The following is a 21,836-nucleotide window of genomic DNA, read 5'->3' as shown; positions in this document are numbered from 1 at the left end:
ATCCACTGAACCTCCTTCTGAGTTTCCTCACAGCTGATTTGTGTGATATTTTTATTTTTAAGTAAAAGGTGTATTTTAGAAGGCTTTCTTGTAAATGCTTGGTTATGCATAGATAGCCATTCTTCTGCATGTTTGTAAAAGCCTGTACAATATCTACCTAGAAGTATTTTTTGTGCATTACAGGAATGAGGTTGTTTGTTGTTGTTTTTTTTTTCATTTGTGTTCAGTTAAGCATTTTTTCCCCCTTAGATGGGTAGAAGGGTAGCACTTAGGGACATGATTTAGTGGGCAATATTGGTGGTAGGTAAGCAGTTGGACTAGATGACCTTAGAGGTCTTTTCCAACCATAACAATTCTATGATTCAGTGATTCTACCGTGAGGCAATAACTTTGCAACCTATTAGAGATCTCTGCACTTCTTTTAAGCTTATTTGTGACAGGGTTCTTGTCTAGATTCGTCCCATCTTCAGCTTTACATGTAAAGCCGAAATGATAAGTTTGGATTTGTTGAAAATTATCAGGACAGCTTGCAGACATTTCAAACCAGTAAAATTCATTCTTCATAAATACTGAATTCTTTTTTGAGAGAGAGTGTAGGGAAAACTTCTTTGTTCTATAAAAACCTTTGTGTCAGCAGTGCTCCAGATGGATTTACAACTTTTTCTTCTAGAGGGCTTAGCATATTGATCTTTACTCACTTCACAGAACAGTAGCCCATCATCAATAAAATGCTAAATTGGCACTTCTCTTTTTGAACAAGTTAACAGTTCATTAATGTGGGTTTTCCCATTGACTTCAGTAGCATCCAGAATCTTATAATATGGAAAAAAGAAAAAAAAACAAAAAAAAACACGCCAAAACAAGCAAAAATAGCTAACTGTTAATTAGGGATACCTGCACATTTGTAGAAAGAGAATGTGTAATTCATGTAATTTTACTTTTTGTGATAATTGATGGCATTTTCTAAAGACAAAAACATGAGTAAGTAAGTAAAAAGCTGAAAAAATTGAAATAAAGGCACGGGATAAAAAATACAGGTCTGTCACATGCTGAAGTTGTAAAAGGTTTTAAAAAACTACTTGGGAGAAAAGGAATGAGTTAAAATATTATGTCATCAGATCTGCAACATAGCAAGAGGAAATGACAGTGAAAAGATGAACAACTGAATTTAAACACAAACGATACATATAGAGCATTCAAAAAAAAAAAAAAAAGCTGATTTTTTTCTGAAGTACCCTTAACCCTTATGGAGCTTTTTGTAACTTGAAATCAATCCCTCTTTAAGGCTAAACTGCGTCTTTTCTCAAACTAAAAACAATGACATGAAGAAAGAGACTGAGAGTCTTTGTCTTCAAGTAACAAGTAATTTGGTATAGGCAAAGATTTCTTTAAGCCTACCACAAATGGAAAGTATTTCTAATGCAGGTGAAAGAAAAGAAGATGTTAAAAGCAGTGAACGTGAGTATTCAGTATGCTGTTAAATGGAGTACGAGCAAAATTCTAAGTTTCACATCTGTCTCACAAAAACAAACGTTTCTGTGAAGCCCTTGTCAATCTATAAAAAGAATAGAACATTTGTCTAAAGTGCTTCTCAGTTGTGCAGAGACAGACAATAAGCAGTATAGTATCATTTGAAGAGATAAATGTATTTACAAAGAGGGTCTATATTATTAAATTGACTTTATGGAAACTTCTGGGAAAGTTCTTAAACTTAAGGCTCATTCTGAGCTTGTTATCTTATTTTGAAACTGACAAGATTTACATATCCATGTTATTAAACATTGTTCAATATATTATTATTGGAGTTTCCAATAAGGGGAAAAGAATAATTTTGAAGCTTTTACATCAAGTCAGCTCTCCATTACCTGGGATGAAAGCGGACTGGAAGAAGCCATCTTTCCTAGGCCGAGGAAGCACTTCATTCCTCTGTTCCTGCGGCCTGGTGACTGGCTGTCCCAGACCTGCTCAGTATGGATGCTACCCAAACACAGGGAGCCAAGGCAGGTGCTGCAGCTGGGGCTGAACAACCCAGTTCAATGTCTTGGAACTAGAAGTGCACAACAGAGGTGCTAAAACTGACCCCATAATATTCAGGAGTGCTGATCAGCTTCAGTGAATTACCACACATACTGTCCCTGTTTGGCTTCTCCAGATACTACATGCCAGCTGCACCCCAGTGCTGGCAAGACCTGAGCTGCCCTGGTCTGCATCAGTTTTCATTCTGTGTCAAAAGGTAATGCGTACAAACAAAACCAGGCCACACATATTGCCCACTCAATTACATGTGTACAGAAGTTTAACAAGTGGCTTCAGGGATACTGTCTAAAGTAAGTATTTACTTCTGCTGAAATAGCTGTATTTGCCAAAATAGAGGAGTATGCCAAAACAAGAAAGTCCACCTAAATAGAAAGGTAAACTGTGGGAAGAAGCAGCACGTGAAAGTAACTGCAGGACAACCTTGCCACATGCTAGTAGCAGGAATCTTTTACCACAAGTTATTTGCCGGTGTTACAATGCACACATCGATGATACTGTCTCTTTTTGTATATTGGAATGCTTTGAGTTGTGCTGTCACTAAAAACTGTGGTTAGAGAACAAGGAATTGTCTTCAGACAACCTTGCCTTTTGAGCCCTTCAGCTTCAGCCACACCTTGGGAGATGCATGAAGGCCAGACGAGTACAGATCTCACTTCCCAAGGAAAGAAGCATTTTGGTAAAGTTTTGGCTAGGAATACCACTGAATGAAAAGCTACACTATGAATTGAACTATATTGCCAAGGATTCAACACAGGAGAAAATAATTACAAATGAAAATCGAGAAAAGAATAGTGTTCATATGTGTTCTGCACCTTGCAAAACTAAATGTTTTTTTTCCTTTTGTCACTTAATTTCCCTTCTGAGAACATATTCAGAGTTCACACCCATTTTCCTGGGCAAATCAGCTGCTTCCAGTCACCACAGTGATGGAGACTTAATCTGCTTGTAATGAATCAGCAGATGCCCTGTACTGGAGAAAAGGAAGGGATAGAAAAATGGTTTGCTTAATGACAAGCTTCTTAGATGAATGTCAACTGGCTACAGCAGTCTAGATTAAGCTAAACTGATAGTAGTTTTTATTTTCCTAAAGATACACTTCTTTAATACATATATTTTAATTTTACCGTATTCAGAAACATTAAGCAGTCATTTGCTGGTTATTTTTTGACCACCAGTACAAACTCAGAAACTTAGAACTGCCCTTTCAAGGAGTTCCACCTTCTCCTGACTTGAGCAGTATTTTTTTTTCAATCAACATCATTATTTTGGATTTTTCTTCTAACCTTTCTACTAGATCACCATCTGTTACAGCAGCTGCATATTTTTTATGAAGTAGATAAGAGACTGACTTTATATTTAGGAGGTGCACCCGTGAGAAACCTGAATCCCATGCTTTGCAAAGACCTGAGCAGAGGATGGAGCCAGTGAGAAAAGTGCTGCTAAGCCATTGCTGTCATCCCAGCAACATGTGGTTATGTTCCTAAAACAAAGTGGTATCCATTGCAGGAAGAGCATTAGAAGTAAGGGTAAGCAATAATGTTATGAAATACTTGTATAATCAGTTGTATAGAAATGATCATAGGATTCATCTTGAAAAGCTTAGAAGACCTAAGGGACAGAGACTGATCTGAAGGAGTAAAAAAATGAAGTGGCTGATGGAAGTATGCATCTTTTTTAAGAAGCACAGATTTAACCACATTGGTAAAATACAGATGCTAAATGTCAAACATTTACCATTCGGTGGTGGAAAAAAATTAGGTGTAAAGCCTGCTAGGAATGTAGTAGTAATACTGTTGATTTAGGATTTCCTGGGCATATTTTTGCAGCAAGTGTCTGCAAGGGTGGCTATAACTAATCCATTCTTTGTACAAATAAGGTGATAGGAAGTAAATTGGGTGCTATTTCTTCAATGTATAAAATTATGTCTTGTTTGAGAAAATAGCAATTTCAGTTTTGATGTACCATTCAAAATTATTTTTCACTGAGAAGTAAAAGCTTGTGATAGAGTTGGAAGGATTTCCTTTTTAGAAACCTCTCAAAATTAAAACCAGTCACAAAATTTAACTTGAAGTAACAGATGGAGCTGGACTAGATGACCTTTAAAGGTCTCTTCCAACTCCAAGAATTCTATGATTCTATGATGCTATGTCTGACAACCACTCTCTCCACTACCTCGATCAATGAGCAGATATAGTTATGGCTGTATGTGCCATCAGTACATATGGAGAATGAGACACTCATGCAGAAATCTGTTTCCTACGTTTTGTTTATATATATAAACAATGTGTATACTCACATGAAAATAGAGAGTTCCAAATACATATGTATATATATATATATACACACACACACAAATTAAATGCATATGCAATTATATGCATTTGTATGTATTACTAGAAGTCATTGATTTTTAAGCAGTTCAGGAAATCAGCTTGACTCTGGACCATTTGAATCTGCTTTGAATAATAAAAGAAATTGCTGATTTCCACTCATGTGCTTACATTGAGAGAACTCCAGTGCATCTTAAGGCATTCAAGTGACTCTGCAGTAGGAACTAGTTGCAAGTGTGTCAAACAAATGCCATGCTGCAAGGAGACTGGTTCTGCTTCAGGCACCTCTGGACCAAATTCAGTGCCAAGTCTGGAATTTCTTGATAGCTGCATTTTTTTTGTAGAAACTATCTTGTCATGTGAATAATCAGTTTCCTTAGTGACATTTATTTTATTAGTAGGAACTCAGCAGAAGAAAGCCCCCTTTCTTTAACTACTTTTTCAAATAGTTTCAAATTAGTTCATGACTCTGTACAGACTTACTTCATCTGCAGATGACAAAAGCTTTCTTGATCGCATGAATGTAATTTTCTGTTAATGAGAACTCTTGAGATTTCTAGCATGAGCAGCAAATTTGCAGAAATGGTTTCTTTTTTTTAAGTATTCATTTTATGAAACACGACTAAATTAGGTCAGACCTGAAAGTTTTAGACTCATATCTCTAAAAAAGAACATAACTGTTGTCATTCACTAGTACTAATGTATTTTAATAACGTTCAGCTTAAATCTCTAAGCATTCCTCTTTGCCTCTATTTAAAACTACTATAGTATAAATGAAATACTGGTCCCATGTTTCATAGGAAGCTAAAAGTGAGTTTAAACCAGGCTGGTTGTGCTTCAAATATAAGTTTTATTGCATATTTTGCAGTGCTATTAATAAGATTATTTAAAAATCAATAATGAGATTTGTATTCCTACTTAACATTATTGAGGTTTGTTTTTTTTTAATGCAAAGAGCATACCGTACTAGATAAAATATGTTTTTTATTTTCATTATTAAAAATGCCCTTTTTCTGTATTTGTGTAACCAGTGCCCCAAAATGAGAAGGAAAAAAGGATGCTTTCCCATCACATTTTATTGTTTATTTAGAGATCTGAAGAATTGATGAGTTGTAGCTACTGATAATTTCCCTCTCATTGCAAACACCATTCAAAAATTTTCAACAAACTTATTTTTCCGTAAAAAGAACAAATAAAGTCTCTCATTATTTGCCCATTACACTATGAAGATTTCAATGCAAATGAACTGTACATAGCAGCTTTGTGATCATAATTAGTGTTCATTCTCAACACAAAAATTATGTTTAAAAAAGTTCAACCCTCATTTGTAATGTGATCAGTTTTAGATTGATTTTTCCTCTGCTGATAATATTTAAAATAGGATTTACAAGATTTCAGTGACCAACTGGCATTCTGTCATCCACAGGGATCATTCCTCTGTCTTCCAGTGAAAAAAAAAAGCAATCTTAATTAGTGTCTTTATGAGATAATTGTAGAATGGCTCTTAGGATGACTGATGAGAATTTTGTTTAAAAAAGGTACCATCAGAACACTCTGCTGGAGTTTGAGTTACTGAATTTCTCCATGAAAAGTGGAAGAACTAGAAAATCGAGGGTGTTGTTGGTTTTGTTTTGTTGGGTTTTTTTTTGCTTGAAAGTTATAGGAAACAATAGGTTTAAGAAACAGAGAAATGTTCTCCTTATGTAATTTATGTTTTATATAACTTTGCATTTTAAATTAATTTAAGCTTATTTCAGGAGGCAGATTTGGTGATGGAGGAGGGCACATGAAAGAGAAACAAAGCAACAGACAAAAGTCTGTTATGACAAACTGTTACACTTACAAAGAAGAAATGCTGAGTTCCTGTGTACAGGATGTCCCTTTCAAAAAAATGCTTCATTCACATTGATCTTGTTGTGCTGCAGTACTAGGTTTTAGGGTAGACCCTGCACTAGACACCAGCAGCATCAGTCCTAATTCTTCAAGGTTACTGATCTACAGTATCCTACTTAGGAGCATTTGGAGAATATCTCTGTATTTTTTATAATCTAAAATCCTCTGTATTAACTCTGTTTCTCAGAGTGAAAACTACAGCATCAGACAAGGCTAGTGTGTAGTACTGGATTTTGTAAAATCCATCTGCAAAGCTGAACATTTAGAAACGGAGATCCAGGTCACACTTCTGTAGTTCTGTCCTTGTACCCATAAAACAAATAACTGTCTAGCAGGGGTTGATGTAAAATAGGAAACCTCCTTCTACAGCTTTCAACTCATTCAACATTTCATCAGTTCATTCCGTCTCTTGAATTTTCAGTGTAAAGATCTGCCTTTTGGATTGGACACTACATGATTGGGTAAATACTACACAGAGGAATTACAGAGATTCGTGAGATTTTTCAGTAGTTATGGTATGGGAACAAAAGTTCTTAAAAATGTATTGGAATGAGAGAAGAAGTACAAAAGAAAATAGTTATACAAATGAATGAAGAATGGATGAACTTCTAGAATAGCTGACCTGCTGAATAAGCTCTTTTTAAAAAACATCTTGTCTTCCAAGAAGAGGATCAGATTATAATGTAAAACTTGTTTTAAAAAAACAAAAAACAAAACAACAGCAACAACAAAAACCCTACTGAAATAATGCACATAAAGAGATGCTTGAGAAATTTTAGCATAGAGTATATTGTCAACAGTTAGCTCAGTTTAAGATGCTAACATAAGTTATTAATGAATTTCTGAGACGTGAATATATTTCCTTGAAACATGAGAAATGCAAATAGAGAAGACAAAAGCAGCAGCAGCAGTCTTCTAAAGCATAAAGCTGAACAGGTCAGCTACTACAGGACAGTGCTTGTCCGTACATTTGCACCAGCTGGGAGTATTGTTCAGATGCGTTATGATTCACACACCGAACACACTCAAGAACTGTGTATGTCAGAGACTGTTATTGCTTTAATAGTTTTCTACTAAGAAGCTGGGGAAAAGATGGCATAGGTAATCAAGCAGCTGTGTTATCCAAGGGATGTCAACATAACAAATGGATGATTTTTCTGTGCTGAATTAGAACACTGTTATTTCCACAAAGTTTGCTACTGACATAAAGTAAGTGCTGACAAATCCTTGGATCTTTTGAGGTGTGATTTACAAGAAACTGGCTGGGAAATCCTTCACACGTTTGTTCTCCCATCTCCTGTGTAATCGTATTTCTACTCATTCTTCCTATCTCATTACCTACAGTTTGTGGACTTTTATGTCAGTAGCAAGAAAATTTGTGTTTTTGGTTCCTTCTATTTGTTTAAAGCTTTTTTGTTGTCATTTTCATCCACAAGGTCTTGGCATTATGTTCAGGTTAATAGCATTAAAAAGGTATCCCTCATTTTAATAGTTTTGGCTGAATGATGAGTATATGACAGTAGACCATAAAAGGTCTGATGCAGTCCATGTGATATTAGATAATTAATAAAGTTTTGTGTTTGTTAGTCTCAATTAGCAGAATTAAAAGATATCAATTACATATATCTTAACTTTAAGAAACTTCTAAGAATTGAAAAAAATTAGTCAAAAAAACTGTAAAACCAGGTACAAGCATGATTAATACAAGATTCTGTTTGTGAATGGATAAATAATATTCACTGAAATGAGTGATCTCATTCATAGATATTCTGTTAAAATTAAGTAAATATAAATGGGTCTTTGGGGTAATGTTACCAATATGACTATGGTTTATAGTGTTGTCTATGTGAAAACATGGATTTGTGAGAAAAAGAAAAAAGTGAGTCAAAGTGAGCTATACAAAAGGCAATCAAAACCCTTCCGAGAGCAACTGAAATGGAATTTGTCCATTCTTACATGTCAGCAAGAAGGAAGACTTTTGTTTAACTTCTTGTTTATTTTTCAAAATCTCAGATTTACCTGAAAATACAGTTTTCAATGGCAGCTGAATGTGATTGTGAGAGTAATACTAACTTACCTCAACACACCAGCAGTTCAGAGTTTCTTATGAGGAGCTCAGAGGCCTGGGAGTTGGTTGATAGCTGAAGTACTGCCTGTTAAAATGTCAGAAAGAAGTCACATTATGTAAATCACAGAGGAATGAAACTTCTGTGTGCTGGATAACTTCACAGTCATTTTGCATACATAAACAGGCTTTTCTACTCCTTCATTCATGTATAAGAGGATTATAAATGGACAGTTTTTACTGTTTGCTTTTCAAGGGCTTAGTTTGGGTTTTTTTTCAGAGGAGTCTATATGCAATAGATGATGAATGCTGTTAAGATACATTGCCAAGGAGAAAAACATTATTTTTTTATTTGATAGAATATTTTGGTGGGCTTTTTTTCCTCTTTTATTGCTGTTCTTTGTCTTTATTTTGATGCTAATAATAATTTAATCTTGGTATTTCTTCATTATCCTACATACAGCAACTGTGAAAATCCCAGATCACTCCTGGATTTGAGAAAGAGAGCAGGACACCCAAGACCTTATATTCATGATCTTTTAAAATCAAAGCCTGAGCAGGTTTTAGAGTGAAATGGGAAGTGGCACCTTCTCTGAATTGCATGAAAGCTAAGGGGGCTGAGTAAAGCCTCTTGTTTTGTTTAGTATGTGCTTTTTATGCCATATTTTTCTCTCTATAACAAGCATTTACATTTTGAGAAGCCAGAAGTTGTTTTCTATAAACGTATATTGGTGGGAAGGTGTGAACACCTTTGACATCATTCTGATACTATTTGAATGTCAGTGGTTTAAAGTTCAGTTCTACCATTTTGAATCCTTTAAGGAAAACTGAGTGAAAGAGAAGAAGCAGACAGAAGTTCGAAAGAGTTAAAAAAAGCAGCGAGAATAAGCAATAGAGAGCTTGCAAGTAAAGCATGCTCTTTCTACTCATTTAGGCCACTTCATATGCTGGTCTACCTCTCCTGTGAGTAGGACAGAGATGATTTTTCTCCAGAAACTAAAAAGTATTCTATTAAAAAGAATCTTTAAATAGTGTATTTTTGCATATATAGTGTACATTTATATGTGAATATATATGTAAATTATTTCTACATAATACATTTTATTGTTTTTCATAAATATATCTACATATATATATATAAACTCATATTCTTATTACAGTTTTAGTATTCTGTTTTTTTGTCTGGGACTGTTGCCCTATTTCAGGATCTATTTTTAAAGACAGTATCTAAATAACAAATAAGGGTTAGCAACTTGAAATGTTTACATATGTGTTGCTGGCAGCTTCAGGGGAATGAGGAGCCAGATAAAAGTTTGCACTTCATAAAGTTTCTTCTGAAAACAATGCACACATACGTCTAAAACAAATTACTGAAATTCACATGCTAATTACATACTATTTTATGTCATAATTATAATGTAATTCTGAACATTGTTATGTCATTATGTTCAGTACTATTTATTTAATGTAATCATTATTTTCATTGTGCTTCAGATAGTCTCACAGTAGCTATTTCTAATACTACAAAGATGTAAGAGAAAACAATTTCTGCAAGAATAGAAAATAATATCAATTTAAAAGAAGTACTATTGTCTGTGTTGTTTAATGTGGACTCGTATGATAGACAGGTCACTTTTGTACACACATTTACAAGTCAGCATGTAGATATGGGAGTGCCTACTGACTGTAATACTACCAGCTCCTGGTTATCAGAATTATTTCTTCAGGTAAACAAGGAGGGAAGTGAAAAAAAATCACACGCACTTCTGTGAATGTCCTCTGCTTGGCAGGAGGTTTTAGAATTCTGTTTACCATGGATTTTATAATCCCAGCTAATAATCAGCAAACCTAATTCTCAAATAGCTCTAAGTCAGGCTCAAAGGCCTTCCAAAGGGTAGAGCTCCCTCTAATTGTTGGACATACACCAACTCTGATTTTAGTTGCGCTGGAGTCTAGCTGGCTAACTGGAAATAAAATATATATATTACATATATGTATATATATATCATATCTCAAAGACTTTTAGACGTAGGATTCATAATGCTCAGTGGACTGGTAAACTGGTGTCAGGGCATGAGAGTGACTTTATACTTTCCATAATTCAAAGAGGAGTGGAGTTCTGCGCTTGACTGGAGAGACAAGGCTTCCCAAGCCAAAAAAAGATGTCTCAGTAAAAACAAATTTGAGAACTTTAACTATATGTCATTTAAACTGATTGAACATATATCTTCTTTTAGCTTGAGAAGTTATGACTTGTGGAGAGTAAACATGAACCTGCAATAACCCCAGGGTTATAGCTTATAGGAAGATTAAATCATGTTGAAATCAGCTGACTTATTACTTGAGTAGGTGACAGTAATGTTATTTTTTTCAGTGTTTCCTGTAAAGTATATGAGCTGAGCCACTGCTCTTCTAATTTTCTTAATTACTGTAGAGGCCGAGAATAGCATTTTAATTGCATCTCTCATTTACCTAATTTAGGTAATCAAATATTAAAACATTACTATGACTGATACTGCAACAATATGAAAGCACAGAGCAGCAAAGATTGTGTCATTAAAACCAAGGTTTGGTTTTCTGTATCCTTCTTTGTCTTGCACGAAGTGGCAAGAATACTAGTGTCAGCACAACATCTATTGGCACATATTTCACATTTTCTCCTACCATGTGGCCGGTGCTGCTACATTATGTAATACCAGAAGACAGGAGGCAAATCATGTGTAATTTCTTCATATATAGATCCACCAGTATAAAATGAGTTAATTCTAGAAAAAGTTATTATAAAAACACCAAACAAACAGAAGTAGATGAATTAGCTCAATAGAGAAGCCTCAAGCTGATATACAGCAGCCTCCGGCGGAAGGAAACTTAATTCTAATTTGCTTTGCTTCTTGTTGAAGGCTTCTGGAGCTATCCACTGGTTACATCTACTGTTATGTCTTAAAACAGTTACAGATTTCAAAATGCATCTTTGTATAATATCCAACATTCTTAAGAATTTCTAAACCTTGTTGAATTTGGTATTTTGGGAAATTGAGCCCTGTAATTATGTTTTCATGTGAGAATGAATTTTGTAATGCAAATACCCTGTCTGCCTTACCCATCATTACATATAATCCAAACTCTCTCTTCAGAGACCTTCTTGTGGATGCTTTTGAGTACTCCTTTACACTGTTATCAACTATTTTTTGTGTTACTTATTTATTTGAAAACAGAGCCAACAAATGAAAATTTCCTATCCATGTAGACCATCATCAGGATTCTGAAAATAGGATAGAATAGTTCAGTTGGAAGAGACCAGCAAAGATCATAAATGAGCAGCAGTTTCTTTCTTTTTCATTACACTGATTCATAAAGTTGTTGAAGCTGACAGCAGAAACTCAAAATTGACTGGCAGGTTGGTTAGAGGAAGAGGAACCTTATGATACACATAGCATTGATTTTGTCAAACATTGTTTAAAAAGCAGAGTGATTCATGTAACACTGAATGTGATAAAAATTTACTCAGTGAAAAGAATAGTTTAAAGTGTCTGTAAAAACTGATAGGGTCCAATAGCTCTTAAGGCTTTTTTTCTGCTTCTTAATGGAGATAGCATGGGCTGACTGGAAATAATTCAGCACCATACATGACCAGCTCGGTAAATCTGGGAAATTATTTATTCTGCAGCAAGAACGCTACATGGTAAGCTCTGTGGAGAATTTAGTTGATTGGAAGATCAAGACTGGTTTCAACATAGCCAGTGAAAAAAAAACATAGTAGTTGTTGCCCAGATGTCTTGACTTAAAGCTTTGGCAAAACTATTACTGGCATCAGGGTGTCATGATTTCACACAGTAACAGGGTAACAGAATGTTAGTAAATATACTGGAGTGATTTAGAACAGAAAAAGTCAGTGATGCCTCATACTGAAAGCCTTACATGGGAACATTAGTGTGAGTTCTTACTGGCCCATCTAAAGTCTGAAATATTCACCTGTCTTGTTCATCTCAGGATCGATATGGGACGCAGAATCAACTAATTTTTTGGCATTTTGCCGATCCTCAATTAGTAGGTAATGTACAGAAAGTTCTAAACAATAAGTACTAGATTTTGAGACTGAGTTGTAGGGACTGAGGGTTTTTCCACAAAAATAATTCAGAAAACAATACAAGGCAAAAATGGGATCTCTCCGAATTTGTTTTTGACATAACAGAAAGAGATTACTCATTTAAATCATATTTTCTAAAAGTAATCCACCATAAACTGGTACTTAGAACAGTAGCATGCCAGTTAAATATAATTGATTACTGTAATCCTTTATATTAACCTGGTGATTAGGCATTTTGTAATGAACATAACATTGAAAAGCAGTGAGAATGCCAAGAAAAGGATCTTTTCCATTAAATAAGGACTCATGCTCATAATCCATAAAGGTTTCCTTTGGTTAAGTGGTAATTTTCTGATAATATATACGTTTTAGACCATTTATATGACACAGTGTCTTGAAACATTTTAATTTTTTGCTTAATTACACCTTATTTCGTTTAGCACAGGGATGCTTGGTCTGTGGAATGAAAAAAAAAGCGAATGTCACTGCAGAAAACCTGCAGTCTCAATATACAGTTGCAGCAATAAGGCTGGCAGCTTTGCAACTATTCTACTTCCAACGTCTTTCATCAAAAAGAAACAGACTGCAACGTATTTCTTGTGCAGAATCACTCTATGATGCGAGCTGAAAAACCAACACTAAGACTACAGAACTGTTAAGCTCTATCTTTATAAATCTATGCCTTCCTTTGCTTCTTTTTACTAGTCATTTCTGTCCCTTTAACTTTTAGGAGAAATTATCCAAAGTCTTCAATTTCTGCTACCCTGAGTTTTAACTGTTACTTTAACTACAGAGCAGCACCAAATCTAAACTTAAATTTTGATGCTTTTTTAAAAAAAATCCAAGTTCAATGGATTTTCATGTGTAGAAACATTTTGCACTGAGCATGGTACCAGTTTAGCCCCCAGATTCATTGCAGGATCAATGCTTGTAAACTGTGTGTCAGACTTGGCATGCCACTGTTCTAAGTAGCAGTTTATGGTGGATCACTTTTAGAAAATATGATTTAAATAAGTAATCTCTTTCTGTTACGTCATCCACAGTTGCACGCTGCCTGAATGTGCATTACCAGTGAAATTTGACAAGGTGGCTGTCTGATGGCAGAAGAGGCTATTCAGATGCAAACAAACTGTTCCGAATTTAGTTGAAGTTCACTGAACTCCATGTAGTGGCTGCAAACCAGGGCCTTGCATTACTCTTAGAAAGATGCTGGTTTCAGTAATGCCCTTGCTAGCTGGCATCTCAAATGTTTCACTGCTGTCTGCCTACTCACAAAACCCTTACACACTTGAGTATTCTTCTGAAGAAAGATGGGAATACTAAATACTATTAAGCTTGAGAGATTCAAATGAAAACAGCCAGGTTCTAATTCTTGTGTTAGTTGATATTTAGATATTAACACAAAGTCTGCCATTTTTCACAGATCCATTTCAGGGTGCTGACGCTACAGTACACTGATATTCTGCACATAAAAAATACACATTTCAAGCCTTCTCAAGGTTAGGCAGAGAGCTAAATCCTAAATGTGGAACTTGATTTTCTAAATCCTTCTTAATGGCCCCAATCAGTGGATTAATTGATATGAAACTTGTCAGGCTTTTTGAGAGAGTAAAGTGGCTGTCTGATGCCAGTTGTATGGGAAGTTCTGCACTCTGAACCTCGAGTGAAAATAGGTACTTTTCTTCAACTCAGAATTAGGTATCAGCATGTCTAGGAAAGGTTGAACTTAGGCGCCCATTTCCATCCTGTGAACCTAAGTTGCTACCTATAGGCTAAGTACTGTAGCAGTCATTTTGAAGTATCTTGCAGTGCCCTGATAATACCACAGTAGAAACTTCATAATCAATTTCAGGACTGTGATTTCTGCTAGGGGACAAATGAATATAAGCTCTCTGCAAATTTGTCTATGTTTTAGTAATACCAGAAAAACTCTTCTGTGTTTCACTGCTTTGTATTTTTCATAGGTTATTTTGTTTGACAAATTTTTCTTTTGTCTCCTCATCACCTTCTAAGTTCCATTATATGAAATTGCAAAGCAGAAAACTAGAAATATTTCTTGTAGACATTTAGCAAGGCTGAGCAAATACTTCACAAAAGTGAATAATTTACTTAATATCATTTAATCTTTTTGCTCACTAATGTCTAGGAATATATTATTTTTCTCAAAGTACATTTTTATTCATTTTTTTTTCTGTTTAAACAGCATAGTATAATATGTAACTAAGTTTTGTTTACATTGATTTATCTGCTTGACATTATTCAGCTTGACTATGCAAAGCTAAATTAAAAAGGTGTTTGGAGGAGCAAACTGGAAACAAATCAGTGGGTAGAGTTAGGAAAATGTTTTGCGACTTTATATCAGGAAAATAACGTCTGGCCAGTAGAAGTAAAATTTCAAGAAATTGTAAGAAATGTTCATTTTAGTGAACATATACTTAAGCATAGAGTAGATAGTCTGCAGATATTTGACCTGGCAGGGCAAAAAATAGTACATGTGAAGAGAGCTATCCTAATCCTACAGAGGTTGCACGGTGATGTGTAATTCAAGCAAATGCAGAGACAATAAATGTCCTTGAACAACCTACAAGACGTATTGCTTGAGAGAGCAGGTAACGCTGATGATCCAGCTCAGGGGCAGGACAGTTTATCTGGGAATGCAGAGGAAAGGTAAAAAGTACTCTTATGAGACTGGTAGGCAATCAAAGGAGCTTGCAATAAGAAGTGTCTGTTAGCACAACCATACAGCAAGGATAGGTGAATAGATGGTGAATATCAGCTGGATCACAGAGTACAAATTTTCCTGGAGAGGGAAACTTGGAAGATAGAGAGATTGTGACTGCAGCTTGTCTCTGAACCACGACAGAAGTTATGTTTAGAACTACAAACTAATCTGATATTTTGCCTTTGAATATTACCTAGGTGACAAAGGTGATGCTTTAATGCAGCATAAAGATGCATCCTCATTTCAAAATTTCTCTTGACATTGACTGTTTCTAAATCTAGGGATGTTTTTTTCTAGTATAAACAAACAGACTGCCTCTGCCTACTGCCAGTATTATAGACAACTATAGCTGAGAGGCAAAAGACAGTAGGGCTTTAACTCCTATGGGCTTTATTATTTGTTAAACATGACAGGAATGTGAACAATTTTTATCTAAATGCATAATAAATACATACTGACTGCAACATTAGGGGAATTTAGAGTCTTGGGAGCTAGAGAAAAAATATGGAGCTTGTAATGACAACATAATGAATGTAAGTCATACCATTCTGAAAATCATTATATATAGATGGGACATTATATATAGATGGGAGTTGGTACAGGTAAGAATACCTATGGATTTTCACCTTTCCTTGAAATATATAAGTGGTGCATAGATGTTAAATTCATTATGGTCTCTAGTGAAACAGAGCTGCTCATTTTTAAACTGATTAGCTTAGGTTCTTATTGAAGAAGTACTTCATAGGAGTAAGTATATCAAGATTAGATACTAAGCAGATTACCTGTCTGCAGCAACAAGCGTTTATAAGTAGCCATTTTCTTTTTCTGTACACAAAATACCATTTTATTAGAAAATTTTAAAATGAAATTAATTTTGTTATTCCATAATAGGAACATGGCTTTAAGTCTTTGCAGTAAAACGTGCTGCAGACACACACAATCAAAGAACCGTTACATTGAAGAACAAATGAACAGCAGCATGCAGGCTGTTCTTCAGTATATGTAAAATGATAAAGCCAATGGTACAATCTGTAGGATCGTCTACTAAAACATTTATTGTAAACTGTAAGAGTTAAGAAAATATAACCATCTGTTGGGCTGCTATTTTGAATTACCAGAATTTGTATAAGCTTGGACCTTCTCTGGGAGTTTAGAAGTTAGGGAGTGGAATCATATTAATCCTAGACATAAGACATGAACATTAGATCATTCAGAGAAAACTGCTTTGCTGTGGGCTATTTTGTGCCTATTTTGTGAATTAATAGAGAAAAATAGTCAGCAGAGGTACCAGGTATCATCACAAAGACTGAAAGTCACTGCAAAATTAAAGCATAAAGACAACAATCTATTTTAAATCTTTTCTGGCTACCAAGTGTAAATCAAATTGAATGGACTTACGCTGAGAAGAGACTCAGCATGCTTCTTGTGTTAGCATGTTACATGCTGTTAAATTTGCTGACTTCATGAAAAACAAGTTCTCTTCTGTACTAAAACTCAGCTTTAAATCTCAAAGGATTAATGTACACATCTAATAGACGTTATCACCAACAGAACAGACTTGTCATGGCTAATAATATCTATAGTTCCCTAGCTCTATTACCTTTATTATCTGCATTTACTGAATTACAACAAAACCTCCCCCTCCCCAGCTTTACAAATCTGAGTTTCTGGGAGTGATTTTTTTAAACAAACAATTAAAAATCTCAAAATAAGATAGCCTATTGGCAGTTCTAGATGAATAATCTAGCTGTGGATGTTCCTGTTCATTGCAAGGCAGTTAGATTAGATGACCTCTAAAAGTCCCTTCCAATTTTAGGGATTCTGTGATACGATTTGTTTATTTATTTATTTTTAATTGCAGTATGTTTGTTTTATTGAAGCCATGTATGACAAATAAATACAGGTTTTAGCTTATCATTGGTGTACTGTATGGACAAAATTTAAAGCTCATAGATAAAGTGTTAATACAAAACTTAGGATTAACTTCTATGACTTGAAAAATGATATACATTAGTAAAGTTATTACTTTACTTATGCTATTATCTCGTGGAGTATCCAGAAGCCAACCAGATGTCTTGAATTAATTTGAGTAGACAGGAGTCATAAAGCTGTGTTGACCTTAGAGTAGCTACTGTACCTGAAGATCTTATCCCTTTGCTTTTATGGATAATTTATCTTTGGCTGAAGTCTGTTCAATAAGCAATTTAAAATTAAAATCTGTAATAAGAGTTTAGTAAAGATGTGTCATTCTGCTGTGATTAGGAATATGTAGTTGTTTGATTATATTTTCCACATAATGGCCTGCATGTGTGAAGAGTCTGAAATTACCCTAGAGCGTTGTCAAAATAGCGTATGCAATGCATTTTTTTAATACAGATTTATTAATGCTTTGGGTTGTGTTTGTTTTTAAACAGATCTTCTTTCATGGTATTTACCTCAGAAGTCTTAACTGTGACTTAATGCAATACTTATTATGAAGCAATGGAATAATTTTTAAAATTAGAGGTGTTCATCTTTTCATGCACATCAAACTCAGGTTTCTAGGTACTTCTAATAGAATACCATACAGGATTTACTTATTCTGGTTTATATCATATTGTCCAAATGCTACTGTTAGCAATCAGATCCAATGATACTTGCATTTATTTAATGGTCAAACATGTCCAGGTTTTAAATTAGCCTGTGTTTTCCAGGAAAAGCTTCATCTTTACTATGGGGGAATCCATGCAGGTGACAACTAATGTGTTTAGAATCAAACATTTTGGCTTGTTTGTAACACGCAGCTTGGGTTGGAGAAGGAGGTTCAGGAGGATGCATTCAGCTAGGTTGCACCTTTACATATTCTGCCTTATCAAGATTTGAATCAACTGAATCATTTTTAGTCTGTAATGTAATTTCCTGGGAGAATATAACTAGAAGACAAAACTCCATGAACCTGAACAACATAAAGGATTTACATAAAGAATATATTACTGGAAGCCAGGGGCCAGGTCACAGAGGAGGAAGGAAGCAAAGGTTGAGCTGTTTTATTCAAAAATAGTGATCAAGGACCATAAGTAATCATTAATATTTTAAAAGATCGGTTGAACTGTTTCCTAAAGGAAGAGGTTTATTGAGAGCAAATGTCTCCAGAGATCCTTAATTACAACAACAGCTTTTTCTTACTTTAATACATGCAAGAAATAAAAAAGTAAATGAAAACCTGAGTTTCCCTTTGTATGCTTCATTTTGTGAAAAGTGATTTTAAAATATTCTACCCAACAACAGGAATTGCAACTTCTTCCTGTACACATAATTTCTTTGATCCCAAAGTGCCAGAACCTCCATATTTTTGCTTTATCATCCCCTTATTGTATTGCTCAAGTTCAGCATAGTAGTGCACACTAGTTCATATTTAGGAATATAGTGCAAACTTCAGTACAAGTTGAGAGCACTTCGGTCTCAAAAGAAATCATGAAGTTTCACTTGACTGTGCCTTTTCACTTGGCCTAAATCCCTTGATCTACTCCTTATTTGCGGTGCCACAAAGAAACACAGAAGTTGTCTTAACAGAAGGGCTGAGAACACACTATCTGGGGCACCTGCTTCCTTTGTTAGCCCCAAAGACTTCAGAGCAAAGCTCAGTATTTCTATTGCTGTTATGCAGGAACAGCAATATATAAAAAAAACTTTTGTATTGTTGCCAGTATACACAGTGTAAGTGTTCACATACAGGATATATAAAAGCTTGAGCAAGGAAACAAACCTATGAAGTTTCAATGATGACTTCTGCCAATGTTTGTTTTTGTGTGTGTTTGTGTGCGCGTGTTCATATATTCATTTCTACTCAGGTTTCTTTATTTGCTTTTTATTTATGGTTGAGTGCTTGGCATAAGCCTTGCCAGAATATTCAGATCTGTGAGGGAGCAACACTGAGCCTCTATCAGAAATTCTGCCTGTTCAATGCCATAGACAGGTCATGAGCAAGTCTGATAGCTGCCTAAGCAGTGTGGGAACCAATTAATGATTGCCTTGTCTGGTTTCTGGCCATTCTTGCACAGCCCTGGGCTGTGTCATCCAGTAAGCAGTTTTCCAGCCCAGGAAACTGAAGTTTGCTGGGAAGAAGCACAAATGACAGCTATCTGTCCTTGGCCTGTGCAATAACAGCCCTTGGTCAAAACACAGTCAAAGATAAAAGAAACCCAGAGGTTTGGCAGTGTTACTTGCACTAGTGCCTGACGTCTGTGTTGTTTGCAAAGCCACTTGGCTAAACCTGGGTTACCTTCTTGGGATCATTGCATTATATTTTATTCTTATTAATGAACCAAGATTATGGAGTGTGAAGGAGTGTGGAGATCTACTCTGCCAAAAAAATGAAAATGTGACGTCTGTTAATTAATATTAATTCAACTGCTAATTTACTGGCTGTTTCTTTTATATAATCTGCTCAAAGTCATAACTGATGATGCATAACACCCAATCCATTTTTTATGATTGATGACATCAGGACTCAATAATAGTAATAATTACCAACTAGTAGATTTGAACTCCTGTCTTTCTACTTTCATTTTTGAGAGTGTATTCAAATTCAAGGTTTTGGTGGGGAAAGACAAAACCTTCCCCTAGTACTATGAAGATAGATGCAGTCAGCAAAGTTCTGCACACACTTTTCTTTTAATCTTTATCAGTGTGGTGTTGGAATATATTTAATATAATGTAAACTCCAGTCTACTAAGAGAACTTGATTAATTCCATATCCAGTGAATGACTTCAGTGTTTTGGAACAGTGAAGCCTTTACAGTATAGAATTAAGTTGCTGGCCTAGCATACTACTATCTTCAGATTATTAGTACAAATTTCAGTCCGTTAGTACTGTGTAATGTAATGGAGCCTAGACTGCTACAAAATTCCTGGGACCCTGATAGAGAAAGCTGACAAAAAAAAGAGCCTGGTCATCACTGGCATGCATTTAACTTTATGTGCTCTCAAATTGAAGGTTTTTACTTAACCACTACTGTATTAGGCAAAATTTGCTCTAAAGAGAAGCAAGGTGAAGGTCAGTACGCCTACATTGCCTGTCATACATCAGGACAAAGGGCTTTATTTACCAAAGGTAGCAGGCATGGAGGTAATAGTTACCTGTGCCCTCCCATTAAGTCAGGTGGCAGGACCAAGTCCAGAGGTGCAAGGCTTGTTTTGGGAAGAGGCTCAAGCTCTCCCATCTATTTGTTTGCTACTCCTCAGCTGAGAGATTTTCACCACATTGCTGGGGTTCCTTCGAAGATCCAGGAAGAGTGCAGTCTTGCACAAGGGATCAGCAATGTCAACATAATGACAACTCAGCAGAGGATGGGAATTAAAGGAAGGTCCATGTTGTAGTATTTACAGTGTCCTGCATAATGATCTCTCTCATTTTAATCCTTTTTACTTTCTTGCCCACTTACTAGATAGCTATGATTGTGAGGAAGAAATTTTCAAAAGTGACATAAACCACAGTTTTGACCTGTGCCAAACACTGCAGTATGACATAACTTTGGCAGACAAGTTCTAAATCTAAAAATTACTAGAGTGCTAAAGCAATGAAATAAAAGATGAAAATGTTTGCAGCTGCTGCATGTCAGATTCAAAGTTTGTATTTGAAACATGACAGTAAAATATTAGAATATCAGTTGCATAAAACTGAGTTATCAAAACAATGCAGCTCAAAACATAACATGTCTAGATGTATATTTATTTTGGCCAAAGTAATTTTGAGGACTGAGAAATAGAATGTAAACTAGTTATATGACAATCCAAGGATCTATGATTTTTAGAAGCATGTTTTTCCTATATGCCTGCTGGCTGAGAATAAAATCAGAGATTATCGTGGTTGATTGGCTAGAATCAGAAGAGGGCTTAGCAATTACAATACCTAAAATACAAGAGCTGAGATATTTGTACATACACTTGTGCTTGTTTTGTTTTTGTTTCTTATACCCAGAGTACAACTAATACCAAATAAAATTAACTCCAAAGCCACACGTCAGTCTGGAAATGAAGTTGTTCATGGCTTTCATGAATACAAGGTCAGAATATCCTAAAAACATTCTCTATCACTACAGAAGAATTTGACAGAACCCAATAGTATGTAATTCACAACTTCACTGAATGCTTGTCAACTCTTGCTGATAATTAAAACTTATCCAATGCTATTACTTCTTACCAAATGAGCTGGAGTAAAAGAGTGAAACTGATAAAGCAGTTAGTTTGTTCTTACTGCCACAGATAACGTAGAACAGTTCAGACTTGATTCATGCCTATCCTGTAAACAAAGTTATTTTAAGTACTCATTCAGATTGGGAAAGAGACTCATTTCATATAGATACTCCACTTGCCATTCTGTTTTCTCAATTCTTTGACCAGGGATAGTTGTCTCAAATTGCACTGTGCAATCATCTATGTGATTACCTCAGAAGAAATTTTTCTCAGGCAAACATCCATAGTTGGGACCCACGAGTGAAAAGAAGATGGAAAAGAGGCAGCAGCAGCCTCGCATTGACCCCAGCACAGACAAGTTTGAATTAGGAGATGAATACTAACAGAAACATCATTCCAAATAACTCTTGAAGGGAAGGACCTAAGACCAGGTCTCCAGAGAAGAAACATTTGGGTCCTGCCTTGCTTCAGGAGACAGGGTGCAGGGCCAGCAGGAACTGGCAACCAAGGAGCAGCATGATGTCACAT

At 35.4% G+C, this 21,836-nt stretch overlaps 1 protein-coding gene across 7 annotated transcripts in view; it reads left to right on the top strand.

The window, feature by feature from the left end:
* Positions 1-21,836, top strand: part of B3GALT1 (beta-1,3-galactosyltransferase 1) — a 184,626-nt gene that overhangs the window by 29,634 nt on the left and 133,156 nt on the right. The window lies entirely within an intron of this gene.

Source organism: Meleagris gallopavo, chromosome 7 (genome assembly GCF_905368555.1).
Source record: "Meleagris gallopavo chromosome 7, MGAL_WU_HG_1.1, whole genome shotgun sequence".
NCBI lineage: Eukaryota > Metazoa > Chordata > Aves > Galliformes > Phasianidae > Meleagris > Meleagris gallopavo.
This window is presented reverse-complemented; position numbering and strand designations above follow the sequence as displayed.